The sequence below is a fragment of the Geotrypetes seraphini genome, chromosome 7 (genome assembly GCF_902459505.1).
Source record: "Geotrypetes seraphini chromosome 7, aGeoSer1.1, whole genome shotgun sequence".
NCBI classification, from domain to species: Eukaryota; Metazoa; Chordata; class Amphibia; order Gymnophiona; family Dermophiidae; genus Geotrypetes; species Geotrypetes seraphini.
The window spans coordinates 14,660,999-14,675,853 of record NC_047090.1 but is presented as its reverse complement, the minus strand read 5'-3'; the positions used below and the strand labels follow the sequence as shown (position 1 = coordinate 14,675,853).

The 14,855-nt window shown below is 45.6% G+C and overlaps 1 protein-coding gene across 2 annotated transcripts in view; it reads left to right on the top strand.

Moving 5' to 3' along the window:
* Window positions 1-14,855, top strand: part of TSPAN8 (tetraspanin 8) — a 68,393-nt gene that overhangs the window by 16,286 nt on the left and 37,252 nt on the right. The window contains exon 1 of one of the 2 annotated variants that reach the window (XM_033952846.1): window positions 11,482-11,623. The exons of the other annotated variant lie outside the window; for it this stretch is intronic. The gene's annotated coding sequence lies outside the window, so the exon portion shown is untranslated. Of the gene's footprint in view, window positions 1-11,481; window positions 11,624-14,855 lie in introns of those variants that run through there. 2 annotated transcript variants of the gene reach the window in all.

The following is a 14,855-nucleotide window of genomic DNA, read 5'->3' as shown; positions in this document are numbered from 1 at the left end:
CCTGATTGGATAAGGCCCGACTTAGTGCAGGAAGAGGCGGTCGGAGCGTACCGCGAGTGATTTCCTGCACTCACGGCGCTCCGGCTGCTCTGTCCTGCCTCTCCCGCTGCCCTCTCCTTGTCGGCGGTTTCGCGGTTGGAAAATACCGCGAATTACCGGGACCGTGAACCGCCGACCGTGAACGACTGGGGGAACACTGTATACCACTTATAACCTAAGTGGTTTAATCTAATCTAATCTTTATTTTATATACCGAATCTACTCCCGAAGGAGCTCGATTCGGTTTACAGTTTGTTAAAAAAATGAAACATAACAAGTACAAACTGTGGGATAAAAACAGAAATTGGTTAGATTAGATGGATGGAAAAAGTTAGAAAAAAGTATGCTGAATTGCTTAAAATTACTATACGAAAGCTAGAATCAAATTAACTATTGTGAAAACAATCAGGTTTTTAAACTTTTTTGAAATTGAAATAATTGATCTACCAGTCTTAGAGAATCTGGAAGTCCAGTCCAAATTCTCACCAATATAAAAGTAAAAGATTTTTCCCTATCTGTCCCGGTGGGCTCACACTGTCGAATGTACCTGGGGCATATGTTAACTGTTAAAACGCTGTATTAACTGGTAGTTCAGTACCCACATTATCTCTTGGCATGTGTTAACTCCTGCATTAACAGTCTGCCTAGTAAACAGGGCCCATAATGTTTAAATTGCCCTCAAACAGGGATGCGATGCCCCCCCCCCCCCTTAGATACCCTGGAAAATGGCTGGTTGCAATCGACATTCTTTTCTTTAATTCTGTGTATACAAAATAAAAAATCTTCAGTTGCATTTCCAGCTGATTTTATTTCTAGCAACTTGAAGTGAGCTGAGTGAGCCCAGAGCGAGTTGGTGAGTTTGAATCTGGATCCTTGACATAGGTTCAAGTAGTTTTGGCACTGCTTGGATTCTCGCAGATTGCAAATCTGTGAGCCGTAGATATCTGTCGTCCAACAACATGTCATCACATCACTTTAAAACAAAAAAAAAAAAGAAAAGATTCACGTAGCTTAGAAGGAGACATGCATTTCCTGTAAATAAGAGTGCATTATTGTGCTTTTGCAGAGTTCTCTCTTAAAAGCTTGCTTCTGGTCTTTATGGGCCCTGTTTATATTGTAACACGTTTCTAGTTTGTGAGCAAAAAAAATCCTCAGTGTTAAAGAAATGGGCCTCAAATCCACAGGAAACTTAAACTCCAACAGTGAGACACAAAGACCCTCTTAGTAGGTCATCATCATTCTCACAGGCCCCAATGCGGAAACAAACCAGGGAAGGAAAAAACCTTTAATGTTAAGGGAAAAACTTGTTATATCATTATTATACAAGTACAGCCAGGGCTGCCCAAGTCCAGTCCTCAAGATCTGCTGGCAGGCCAGGTTTTCAGGATATCCACAATGAATATGCATGAGAGAGATTTGCTTGAACTTCCTTCTTGGTATGCAAATTTCTCTCATGCATATTCATTGTGGATATCCTGAAAACCTGGCCTGCCAGTAGATCTCGAGGACCGGACTTGGGCAGTCCTGCAAAAGTTGAAAAAATAAAGACCTCACAATAATACCTTGTTTCCCCAAAAATAAGCACTGGATTCACAGGCAGCAGCGCTCCCCCCTCCCCCCGCCGACCCTGCCATCTCTCCCTCCCCATGCTGACCGCGAGACCGACATACCATTAACTTCTTCCAAACGGTAGCGTCGTGGCAGCAATCTAAATGCGCCGCTTCGTGCCTTCTCCCACCGGGGCATTTCTCTGCCGCGTCGCTGATGATGTCAGCAGCAACGCCCCGGCGGTAGAAGGCCCGAAGTGGCTCGTTTAGATTGCTGCCGTCACGCTGCCGTTTGGAAGAAGGTAATGGTATGTCGGTCTGGTGGTCCAGTGTAGGGAGGGAGAGCTGGAAGGGTCGGCGGGGGTTTGGTTGCACGGTGACGGGGATAGAAAGATGCTGTGGGTTTGTGACTGGGCATTGTTTCCCCCATAATAAGACCTAATGGGTTTTTTAGATCCCAAATTAATATAAGACAGTGTCTTGTTTTCGGGGAAACACGGTAGAAGTCATTCAAGTCGCCACTTAAGCTCAAATATGCTGCCTCCTCGTGGCGTTCACATCAAGTGATGTTTGTAATCCAAGCGGGTGGTGTTTCACATCAGAAATGTTCTCCCCCCCCCCCACCATATTGTTTGTCCCTCTCCCTAACCTTTTTATTTTTATTCTAATCCGCTGATCCGCTCTTTCCTCAAGTTCTCAATTGCATTTTACATTTTCTTTTCTTTTTTTTTTGTTTCCCACCTTATTTAATTTTTACTTTGTTTATCTAAAATTTAAAATGTTAATGTAAACCGCTTAGATTTACCTTTGGTTTTATATTTGCGCTATATTAAATAAATTGAACTTGAACTTCTCGTCTAGATTCTCGACAAGAGACTGTGGCCAAAAGGTCTCGTTTTGCAAAAGGTGCCTCAAGAGGTCTGTGAGAATAACGATGGACCGCAAAGAGGGACTTTCCCCCCTCTGGAAGGCCCACGCTGCTCCCGATGCTCATAGAGTTCCTATGAGCGTCGAGAGCAGTGTAGGCCATTCAGCGCGGCTCCCCACGCTAGAAACTGCTAGCGCAGTTTAATAGAAGAGACCCTTTGTGTCTGGCTGTTGGAGTCTACGTTTCCTGTGGATTTGAGACCCATTTCTTTAAAACTGTGGATTTATTTTGCATACCGACACTGCTCACAAGCTAGAAATGCGTTACAATATAAACAGGGCCCATCAGACTAGAAGTGAGCTTCTAAGACGGCGTTTCTCAGCTCGGTCCTGGAGTCCCCCCATGCCAGTCAGGTTTTCAGGATATCCACAGTGAATATGCATAAACTTGATTTGTATACACTGCCTCCATTATAGGCAAATTTCTTTCATGCGTATTCATTGGGGGGCATCCTTAAAACCTAACTGGCAAGGGGGGACTCCAGGATCGAGTTAAGAGACCCGCACTTAAGAAGTAAAGTCAAAGGGCGAGCCGACAGCGACGTGGGCACACTGCTCACGCCGGAGAAGTTAAAAAGGTATGGGGAAAGGGAGGGGGTGCGCGCGCAGCAGTGGGGGTGGGGCGCTCACCCTTGCTACGCCACTGGTTGTAACTATAAGTGTGGAGAGGAAAATACATTGAATTGTGGCTCTGTGACGACAGTGACTGCGCAGTGATTCTCAACGCAGTCCTCAGGGGACACTAAGTCAATCAAGTTTTCAGGATACCCACCATGAGGCTGCCGAAAAGTTTTCAGCCCAACCAAGAAGAGAATGATGCGGGGCCATGAAACTTATTCCAAGTTATTCCAAGTTTCAAGTTTATTAGTGTTTTTGATTAATCGCTTAATCATACTTCAAAGCGATGAACATAAATAATAAACATTAAAATTACAGTATTAAGGAGTAATACAATACTTAACATAAATTTAAAATCAAACAGGACTATTAACAAACTTTACAGACAAGAAAAAGGGAATTGAACTACAAAATATTAAAAATAGAATAGTCAGGGAAAAACACAAGGTAGGGGATGTAAAAAACCATAATCAGAATCGACTCAATAACTAAATCCGAGACAGAAAACTATCAATCAAAAGCATCTTTAAAAATAAATGTTTTTAAATTAGTCTTAAGTTTATCGAGGTTGTGTTCTTTTCTATGTTTCTATGTTTCTCTCAAATAGATAGGAAGAGAGTTCCAGACTTGAGGGGCCGTAACGGAAAAAATAAATTGTCGTCTAGTATTGATGATCTTGAGAGAAGGAATTGTCAATAGATGTTGTTCGTTTGACCATAATATTCTATTCGAGGAGTAAGGAATTAATAATTTGAAAATAAATGCAGGAGTTTTATAGAGTAAGGATTTGAAAGTAAGTAAGCATAATTTATAAGTTATTCTATGAGATATCGGAAGCCAATGGGCATTCTTAAGAAGTGGCGTTACACTTTTCTTAACACTTTTTTTCTTTAATTTCATATCATTTTGGTTGTATACAATTTTTAGGGCACAGCTAGACAATAGCAGCACTGACGCGACAGGAAACAAGCCTGAGGGTGGATAGGGAGGGAAGATAGGGAGGGAGGATAGAGAGGGTGGGAGGATAGAGAGGGTGGATAGGGACAGATTCTTCAGACTGAAGGGGACAACAAGTACGAGGGGGCATTCGGAGAAACTGAAGGGAGATAGGTTCAAAACAAATGCAAGGAAGTTTTTTTTCATCCAAAGGGTTGTGGACACTTGGAATACGCTACCGGAGGAAGTGATCAGGCAGAGTACGGTACAAGGATTCAAACAGGGATTGGACGGATTCCTGAGGGATAAAGGGATCGTGGGATACTGAGGGAGGAGCTGGGATGTAACACAAGTATAGAAAGCTAACCAGGTAATAAGTATAGAAACCCAACCAGGTCGTGCATGTGCAAGACCGGAGGGTTAGGACTTCGATGGGAAGATAGGACTTCAATGAGAAACCAAGGTGGCAAGGGAGCCCCTTCTGGTGATTCAGACAGGTCGTGACCTGTTTGGGCCGCCGCGGGAGCGGACTGCCGGGCAGGATGGACCTATGGTCTGACCCGGCGGAGGCACTGCTTATGTTCTTAAGCCCAAAGGTGGGGCAGAAATGCTCGAGCCTGCCCTGAGCTGGTTCTTGCTGACTCGGTCAAAAAACAAGAGTACCAGAAATACAAGACACAGCTAGATACAACAGGTCCTCATGAGGGACAATAGCTCTTCTTGGAAAGTGGCTGCCTTGTCATCAGAAAATCACAGGTTCAAGGCCAGCTTGTGTACGATGGCAAACTGACTGTGTATTGTGGACTAATTGTGACCAGTGTCCATGCTGTAAGAGTGTGCAGTTCAGAGTCAAAAGTAGCAGGCTGCTTTGCTGCCTTTGATGTTTCTGAGATGAAATTTAAGAACCCCAAAAATACCGGTAATGTTTACTGTACAATATTTTTTAAAGTACATATTTTTACAGTTTAGAAATCATTTTTGTAGTTCATGCAGCTGGGGCCATTTAATACCCACAAGCCTCTAAGGGACTACTGGGTCAGTAGAATGCCCCCAATGGCCTAGATGCACTCATTCATTCATTCATTCAATTTTCTCTACTGTTCTCCCCGGGGAGCTCAGAACGGTTTCCATGAATTTTATTCAGGTACTCAAACACTTTTCCCTGTCTGTCCTGGTGGGCTCCCAATCTATCTAATGTACCTGGGGCAATGGGGGGATTAAGTGGCTTGCCCAGGGTCACAAGGAGCAGTGTGGGATTCGAACCCACAACCTTAGGGCGCTGAGGCTGTACCTTTAACCACTGACCACTCTAGAATCAAAATGTATTAGAAGTGAGCCAAGTAAAGGACAGTCAAGCCATTGTGACATCACTGATGAGGTTGGCTCTTATTGGTAGAATGAGGCATTGTGACATCACAGTATCAGTTCTGGTTACCAGAAACTTTTAAGACTATCTATTCAATTTCTATACTGTTCTCCCAGGGGAGCTCAGAATGGTTTACATGAATTTATTCAGGTACTCAAGCATTTTTCCCTGTCTATCTAATGTACCTGGGGCATTGGGGGGGGGGGGGAATTAAGTGACTTGCCTAGGGTCACAAGGAACAGTGTGGGTTTGAACCCACAACTTCTGGATGGTGTCAGGTCAAAAGCGCGCTGGGACAAAGGCGCGTGCAGACAATTGAGCGCAGCGCGGAGGCGCGCGCCGCAGAAAATTACTGTTTTTAGGGCTCCGACGGGGAGCGTGGGAGGGGAACCCTCCCACTTTACTTAATAGAGATCGCGCCGCGTCGTGGGGATGTTGTGGGGGATTTGGGGGGTTGTAACCCCCCACATTTTATTGAAAACTTTACTTTTCCCTGTTTTTAGGGAAAAAGTTAAGTTTACAGTAAAATGTGGAGGGTTACAACCCCCCAAACCCCCCACAACGCCGGCGCGATCTCTATTAAGTAAACTGGGGGGGGGCTCCCCAACAAAACCCCCCGTCGGAGCCCCTAAAAACGGTAATTTTCTTCGGCGCGCGCCTCCATCTTGCACTCAGTTGTCGGCGCGCGCCTTTGTCTTTTGCGGGGTTGTCTATGAACCCTTCTGGATGCTTTAACCACTGCAATCTGCATAAACCAATGAGTTTGAGTTCCATGTGAGGTCATGTGCACCATTGCTCCTCCCAGGGGCCCAGAATGATTGCAAATAGGGCAAAGGGGTGAAAAAAAAGTGTTTTTTTGCAGCCATGCACTTGCGCTGTGCCTGCTGGTTGTCCTGGTAACCAGGACAAACATTCCAGATGCTGCAGTTGCTGATGATTCGGACGGGAGGGAGCTAAGATATGTCCTGCTCTCATAGCTGAAATTTGGTTAATTCCTTGAGAGCTCTCCTTGAAACCTTTTCTCTACAAGTTTTAGGGAGACTGTGTGAGGTCAGTGGCATAGTAAGGGGGCGGGGTAGGGTGGAGTGATCCGCCCCGGGTGCCATCTTACTGAGAGGGCTGACACCCGTCTTCCTCTCTGCAGGGCCGGATTAATGAATAGGCCCAAGAGGCCTGTGTTAGGGCCCAAAGTTGTCTGAACGTGAGAAGGTGTGAGATCTTTGTTCCTACAGAGTTGGTTCAGTCTCTGATGCATTGAGCGGGGCATTCGGGGGGGGGGGGGGGGGAGGGGATTCTAAAACCGGCACCCTGCCGGCACCTAAGTTAATTGAAAAACCCTGTTAGAAATAGCAAAAAAATGGCAAAGTTGAAGCGCCTACCGATGCCTAAATAAAAGGCTCTGGAATCATGACCAGATAGCCGCTGTAGGCCGCGGAACGTCCAAATAGGCATGGCCAATGTCAGAAGTGGTGTTAGGCGGGCTAAAGAACATAAGAACATAAGAATTTGCCTCTGCTGGGTCAGACTAGAGGTCCATCCCGCCCAGCGGTCCACTCCCACAGCGGCCCCTCAGGCCTATCACCTGTGCAGTGGTCCCTGACTATTTCTATAACCTACCTCGACTCCTATCTTTACCCCTTAATCCCCTTATCCTCTAGGAACCTATCCAAACCTTCTTTGAAGCCCTGTAACGTGCTCTGGCCTATCACGGCCTCCGGAAGCGCGTTCCATGTGTCCACCACCCTCTGGGTAAAAAAGAACTTCCTAGCGTTTGTTGTAAACTTGCCCCCTTTTAATTTCTCCGAGTGACCCCTAGTACTTGTGGTTCCCCACAGTGTGAAGAATCTGTCCCTGTCTACCTTTTCTATGCCCTTCAGGATTTTGAAGGTTTCTATCATGTCTCCTAAAGTGGCTATATTCTTCTTGCGCAACATGCTGGTTGGTGAAATTTTAACTGGGATGCCCTAAAACTCATGGCAAAATTAACTTTTAATGCACCAACTGTAGTACCATCATTCGCCACCAGAGGGGGGGGGGTGACAATAGACATGTGGAAAGACATGTATAGACCGAAGGAGATTTAATGGTTGACAGTAACCTTAGCAGTATTGAAAGTCAAGCATCAAAAGTCTCCCTGGGTATTTTTACAAACGTAGAAGGTTGGTACAAGAAGTGTAATCCTAGTAAACAAAAAGTAAAACAAGATCATAAAATGAAGGCCAGGAGCAATTAAACAAAGGGAACCCGCCTGGAAAGGAGAGTCACCGGTTTGAGGCTGACACTGGAGCGTGAAATAGAGAAACGGCTCTACAGTGGAAAGATAAGGAGGGTGGAGAAGGTTGTAAACCAAAACTTGGCAGCGTTAACAAGGTGCCTTTTGTCGTATGATTCCATTTACAGAATGCCATAAGTCATAGAAGGCGGAGGACTTTGAACTTGCCTAGTTAAGATTTAACTGATAGAAATTTATGTGGCAAAAGTCATGTTGGGGTGGAGGATTCAAGACTGGCACTGACACCTTCTAGACCACTAGTTGAACCGGTTCAGCAGTCGTTAGTTGTCTCAGTCCAGTTTGCAATTTGTACCTACAACACAACATGCATTTAAAGGGGCCAAGCGGTCATCTCCCATCACTTCACCACTGCCAGGCTCCTCTGGTCTTCTTTTTCTTCCGCCACCAGGTTCTTCTTCATGCTTCAAACTCTATGCTCTTCAAAACACGATCAGGCTCCTCTGAACTCACTTCCTTGGACACTTTGGCCACCAGATATTGCTGTAGTCTCCCTTTGGTTGCACTGCTCCCTTTGGTTGCCAACGGGTCCTCTTTAACCCTCAAATGACTTTTGGATCTTCTGGCTGTTTCTGGTTGCCACTGGCCCTGCCAGTCCCTCCACTGGTCACTCACCAGTCACCATCAGCCCAGGACCTCAAACTCTTTTGGCTGCTTCCCTCTGGGTTTTCTGGCCAGTTCCTCCAGTCCCACTGCCTGGTCACTCTCCAGTCACCAACAGCCTAGGATACCTCCGGTACAATGGTCCTCCATGGACTCTCCTGTCACCAGTCACTCCCTCAGGACTCTTCCAGTCATTCAGACACTCTCTGTGAGGACTCTCCTGGTCACTCAGATACTCTACTAGTCACAGCCGGTTGTCAAAACTTGAGCACTCTCTGGTTACTCCAAGCTCTACTGAGCATGGCTGGTCAAGGTTAGGCTTACCGAGGGTTAGGCTTTTTCCAGCATTCCTCCCCTCCAGAAGGTGCTCATGCTTTTCCCAGCTCGTTGTTCTGGAACGCTTGTTTTCAGCTCTCTTTTCCACTCAGGGCGCATAGAGAGCTCCGAGGTGTCTTTGCAGTATCTATATGGAAATGAGCTCCTTCTACTGTTGAGACTTCCCTCTGAGGCCAGTGACGGAATATACACCCTGTCACAATGCACCATGACAATTTTACGTTCAATGGTATTGTAGCCCCAAATTCAGCAGAGAGGCAAAAGGCTGCACAGGCCTGGAGATTGAATCCTTCTCCTTGTTTCCAAGTTTTTCCATGTTTTATTTAAAATTTGATAGAACGCTTATAAAAATTTCTAAGCGATTTACAATTAAAACAACCAGGGTAAAAAACACTTAAAGAAACCAAAAGACTTGTGGAGAATCGATGTCCAAGTTGATGGCTTTATTAAGGCAAGTAAATAATCCACACAAATATGTCTAAGGCCGCAACTAAAAACCTGGCTCTTCTCTAACATGTAATTTCTTTTTTCCCTTACTTTTCCACTCTTTTTATAAACTTATGTAAACCTTTTCCTTTCCTTTCTCATTTTTTAAGTTCTTGTAAACCGTGCTGAGCTCTACTTCTGTGGAGATGATGCGGTATATAAACTTAAGGTTTAGTTTAGTTTAGGAACCTCTAGAAACATATGGACCCTACACGGTCCGTGTTTCGACACAATTGTCTTCTTCAGGGGTCCCTACTGGTCCTAAAAATGAACTTGTGGATTAAAACAAAAGATCTCTACGTAAAACCAACGCGCTCGTGTTACCTGCCAACATGCCCGTGACATATCCAAGCTCCACCCATAAAGGCGCATGCTAAAAGTTAAATTTGATAAATGGTGCTGAAATTTAGGCACCAGGATGATGTGCACTGAGCATGACTTCTATAATTGCAGTTTCATTATAGAATTCTCCTATCTATAAGTGGTGACCCGTCAAATGCTCGCACGATGATTGCGCCCCGACAATTGCTCGCACGACATATGCACGCACCATCAAATGCACCCCGACAATTGGGCTCCATACTGTCCCGATCACAATCCACAGTGGATACTATTTTGTTGTTTTAAGGGTTACAAAGTAACCCTCTTTTTTTGATGGGGGACAGGGGGGACAGGGGACCCCCCCACACGACACTTAAAAGATTCACTTGGTATCTAGTGTTAGGGTAAGGTTTAGATGATGATTATGTGAACCCTTTACATAAGTGGATATCTGGAAGGCCCTGATTTGCTCAGACTCCTCAGGCCTACCCCCACGTAGATGAAAAGATGATGGAGGTGTCAGAACAGGTTGATATCTAGAATGCACGCATTAGGAAAAAAACGTCCCCTCTAAAGAAGGTCCAAGGCTCTAGGAACAAACATTCCCCGTGGCTCTCCCCAGAACTGCGGGCCATGGTACGCCATCACCTGGAATACTGCGTCCAGCACTGGTCACCGTACATGAAGAAGGACCCGGTACTACTTGAAAGAGTCCAGAGAAGAGCGACTAAAATGGTTAAGGGGCTGGAGGAGTTGTCGTACAGTGAGAGATTAGAGAAACTGGGCCTCTTCTCCCTTGAAAAGAGGAGACTGAGAGGGGACATGATCGAAACATTCAAGATAATGAAGGGAATAGACATAGTAGATAAAGACAGACTGTTCACCCTCTCCAAGGTAGGGAGAACGAGAGGGCACTCTCTAAAGTTGAAAGGGGATAGATTCCGAACAAACATAAGGAAGTTCTTCTTTACCCAGAGAGTGGTAGAGATCTGGAACGCTCTTCCGGAGTCTGTCATAGGGGAAAACACCCTCCAGGGATTCAAGACAAAGTAGATAAAGACAGGTTGTTCACCCTCTCCAAGTCAGAGAGAACGAGAGGGCACTCTCTAAAGTTGAATGGGGTAAGATTCCATACAAACGTAAAGAAGTTGTTCTTCATCCACAGGGTGATGGAAAACTGGAACGCTCTTCCGGAGTCTGTTATAAGGGAAAACATCCTCCAGGGATTCAAGACAAAGTTAGACAAGTTTATGCTGAATCAGAACGTACGCAGGTAGTGCTAGTCTCAGTTAGGGCGCTGGTCTTTGACCAGAGGGCCACCACGTGAGTGGACTGCTGGACACAATGGACCACTGGTCTGACCCAGCAGTAGCAATTCTTATGTTCTTAAAGCCATCGCCTTGAAAGAAAATGGCAAACTGTCACCTAAAGACAGGTGGTACTGTAAGAAACGCATGGCAGTGTACCTCCAGACCTTAACAGCCCCCAAAACAACATTTCTCTCAACACATTGAGCAGAGGGCCTCAACGCATTCCTCGGTTCATATCGAGCTAGTTAGGTTCTCAAGGTGTCCATAATGAATATGCACGAAACATATCTGCATACATTAGAGCAGCGTTTCTCAACTCGGTCCGGCAGTCCCCCCTTGCCAGTCGGGTTTTCAGGATATCCGCAGCGATTCTGCATGAAAGAAATTGGCTTACACTGCTTCCGTTATATGCAAATTTCTTTCATACATAGTCATTGTGGATTTCCTGAAAACCCGACTGGCAAGGAGGGACTCCAGGACCGAGTCGAGAAACACTGCATTGGAGGTACTGCATGAAAATTTATCCCATGCATATTCATTGTGGGTATCCTGAGGACTTTGTCGAGAACCCTTGTCCTAATAATCTTGCGTGGGCCCTGTTCTCTTTTCATATTTTTTCTCTCCTTCCTGCCTGACTCCAGGGGCTCCACCTCGTATATTAACCTTTCCTGTCCAGTCTCTGCACTCTCTCCCTCCTTTTCACTGTATCAGTCAAGCAGGGAGTTTCCCTGCCTGCTGCCTCTCCCTCCTCCTATGTTCTTATCTGATTCATCCGTGTGTTTACAAGGATCTCTCTCCTGCACTGCTCTGCCTCTGTCTTTGCAGTACCACATCCCTATTATCGGTAAGCTTTTCTTATTATTTTTACGATGGAAAAATGAATGGAAAAGTCATTGAAAGAAGGGAAAATGAGTTGTATACAATCCAGTGGGGTGTGGAATTCAAAGGCAGCATATTTTTTATCAGAGACAGATTGGGCCAGATAGATTGTTTATTTTATTTTTTTTCAAATTGTGGGTCTAAAAAATTAGATGAAAGGCATGCACTGGACGTGGTTTACATGGAATTCAGCAAAATCCTTGATACTGTCCTGCTGCCACCGCAGAAGAATAAACTGAGAAGTCTGGGACAAGTCCCAAAATGGAGAATTGGGTTAGAAACCAGTTGACTGACTGACAGAGAGCAGTGGTTAGAAGAGGCAGCTCTGCGGATGTTGTGGTTGGTTGAGAACCTCCCAATACTGAACAAACTCCTCGACTGTGCCCAGGAAGAGGTAATGTCCATTGGGTTTAGGGGCCTCCCCCCTCCCCAGTAATTTTGATGGGTAATGGTCAATGAAATTCTGTAAGAGAAGAGAAAGGCGAGGAGCAGAGTTCCTCAGGGATTGGTCCTGGATTGGATTCTGATCTTTGTCTTTTTGCGGGTGATGCAACAGAATGGTGCATCCTTGAGGGAATAAACCAAACGAAAAATCATCTGGTCAGATACATGAATGGAAAGATATACAGTAACATGGTGTAGCAGGAGGACAAAAATCCAAAGGAGTTTTGTGCACTAGGTAGCGGAGGTGGAGGGGGAGAGAGACTTCAGGATGTTTGTATCTGATGTTCTTTTAGTTGCAAAACAGTGATAGGGCGTTGGCTAAAACCAGAGGATGCTGGGCTGCAGACAGACATAACCAGCAGACAAGAAAGGAGTTGGATAACCCCGTTATGGTGGTTGTATCTCAGAGGCTGAAGATAGAGGTGGTCCAACCAAAATGGTGTGGGGTTTACACCAGGAGACTTAAGGAGCTACAGGAGTTCTTAACCTGGAATCCACAAACCCCATCAGGGAGGTCCATGGATGTGGTTCGGGGGGGGGGGGGAAGCGGGGGGGGGGGGGAAGCAGGGGGGGGGGGTTCGTAACCTGGGCACAAAAGTGAGACTTTTCTTTGACTTCCTTCATTTTAGTTTCCAAATGGTTTCTGTGATTTAAAAAAAATTAGTATTTATTTCAGATTCTGTTAAGGTGGAATTTGTACGAGCCAATAACGGATGAATTTCACCTAAAACAGTATCTCTTGAAGTTGGATATTCTAAATATTTCTCAAAATAGCAGGAAAGAGACTTCAAAGACAGGAAATAGTATCGACTCTACCTGGCCATATGCTTGGGTCAAAATCTCATTCAGAAGTCTTAAACAACCTCCTTCAAACGCTTAAATTCTTAAATTCAATAATTCTTTTAACTTTGGTGTTTTTGTTTTGTTTACTCTTGTAATTATAGTTTGATAAACGTGCACTTGGGCCTTAAGAAAGATAAGTGCATGCTTATAAAACTATAAAAATAAAACCAAACCAAACAAAGAGATTTTGACCCAAGCTATTGGAGGGAATAGGACGATTCATTGCAGGTCATTTCAGCGTGGTTGCGATGATACGACCGCAATGAATCGTCCCCTTCCGGTGGGAGTGCTTCAGGGAGAGGTTCCAGACTGGATCATCCCCTTCTAAGCTGAGAGCAACTGCTTCCACCCTAGGCCAAGAATTCCCCCAATGCTTGATGCCAGAGTCCTTTCAGGCCCAGGAGAGGGATGCAGGAGTGTTGGCATGGGAGGAATGGGGGTGATCACACCTCCCCCCACCCCCAGTAGCTGTGACAAGCAACTGAAAGCTCTGGCCTGGGCTCCTTGCTAAACACCGCTGTAGGGACGCCCCAGCTCCATCTCCCTCCCTGGTACCTGGGCTCCCAGCCAACCGCTGTTGCCCAAGCTACTGAAGGAGACGACACAGCAGGTCTAGAGGCAGCTTCTCCCAGGGCCCAGGCTCCCCGCCAGCCACCACTGCCTGTTTCCCGGCCTTGCCCTTCAGCCTTTCTATTTTGGGGGATGGGGCAGGGGGGCATTGCCCCCCCAAATGCTGAATCAGTCTAATTTTATGGGGGTGGGTGTTGCTGAATTGGAATCTTTACGTTCAGTTCATTTTGCTAAATCATCCTAGACTGACATATGGACAGGTAGAGTCAATACTGTCTTGTCTTTGGGTCTCTGAGGTCCTTTTCCTCCCATTTTGAGAAATTTTTAAACCAAACTTGAATATCCTACTTCAAGAGATTTCAGAGTGAATGCTAGTAGATTGGGTCAGATAAGATACTCATCACTGTCACTGCCTAGAGAAGATTTCTTATCGATAAGAATGAAAAGAAAATATAAAACTACTATTATGATTGATTGATTTATTCATTCAATTTTCTATACGGTTCTCCCAGGGGAGCTCAGGTACTCAAGCATAATTCCTTTCTATCACCGTGGGCTCAAAGTCTAATGTACCTGAGGCAGTGGGGGGAGCAGGTGACTTGCCCGAGGTCACAAGGAGCAGCATGGGATTTGAACCCACAACCTCAGGGTGCCGAGGCTGTACCTCTAACCACGGTGCTGCATTTTCAGATATAGTACGGTGACAGAGAGCATGGTAAACTTAGACGAGACGGCAAAACATAGCTAAGAAAGCATGGCAAAAACCATGAAACGGTGAGCCATGGCGTGGCGAGGACGGTTCGGCAAAACAGCATGGCAAACAGTTTTACAAAGCATGGTCAATCTGGTACGTCGTGGCTTGGCAAAATGGTACGGTGTGCAATCTTTTTTTGTTGTTGACATCATATCACAGTGAACTTTAAGGCAAAAAATTTACTGGCAAATTCCGTTTATTCCAAGTAAAGTTAGGCAATTACATCGACGTAGCGGATGTAGGCAGTTAATTAATTAATAGGCTTAAACGGCGCTGATCAATTGGCACTTACCTCATAATTGGCTTTAATTGGACTTAGTCGAAAAACAGAATTCAGTAAAAAGTGGTACACCGCCAAAAGCACGCCGCCGGTTCTGTCACTTTCACGCCTTACTGTTAGCATTCTGAGAGGGGGTGGGGGTACACTTAGAACTGATTGCGCTCCCATTGGGGGGGGGGGTTTAGGAGGGGGATCTCCTGCAGTACACTGAAAACTTCCGTTCTCTCGCTTTCGGTGTAGTGGGGGGGGGGGACTCCCTTCCACACACTCCCCCTAGCGGGAGCGGGAGCATTTATAAGTGTAGTA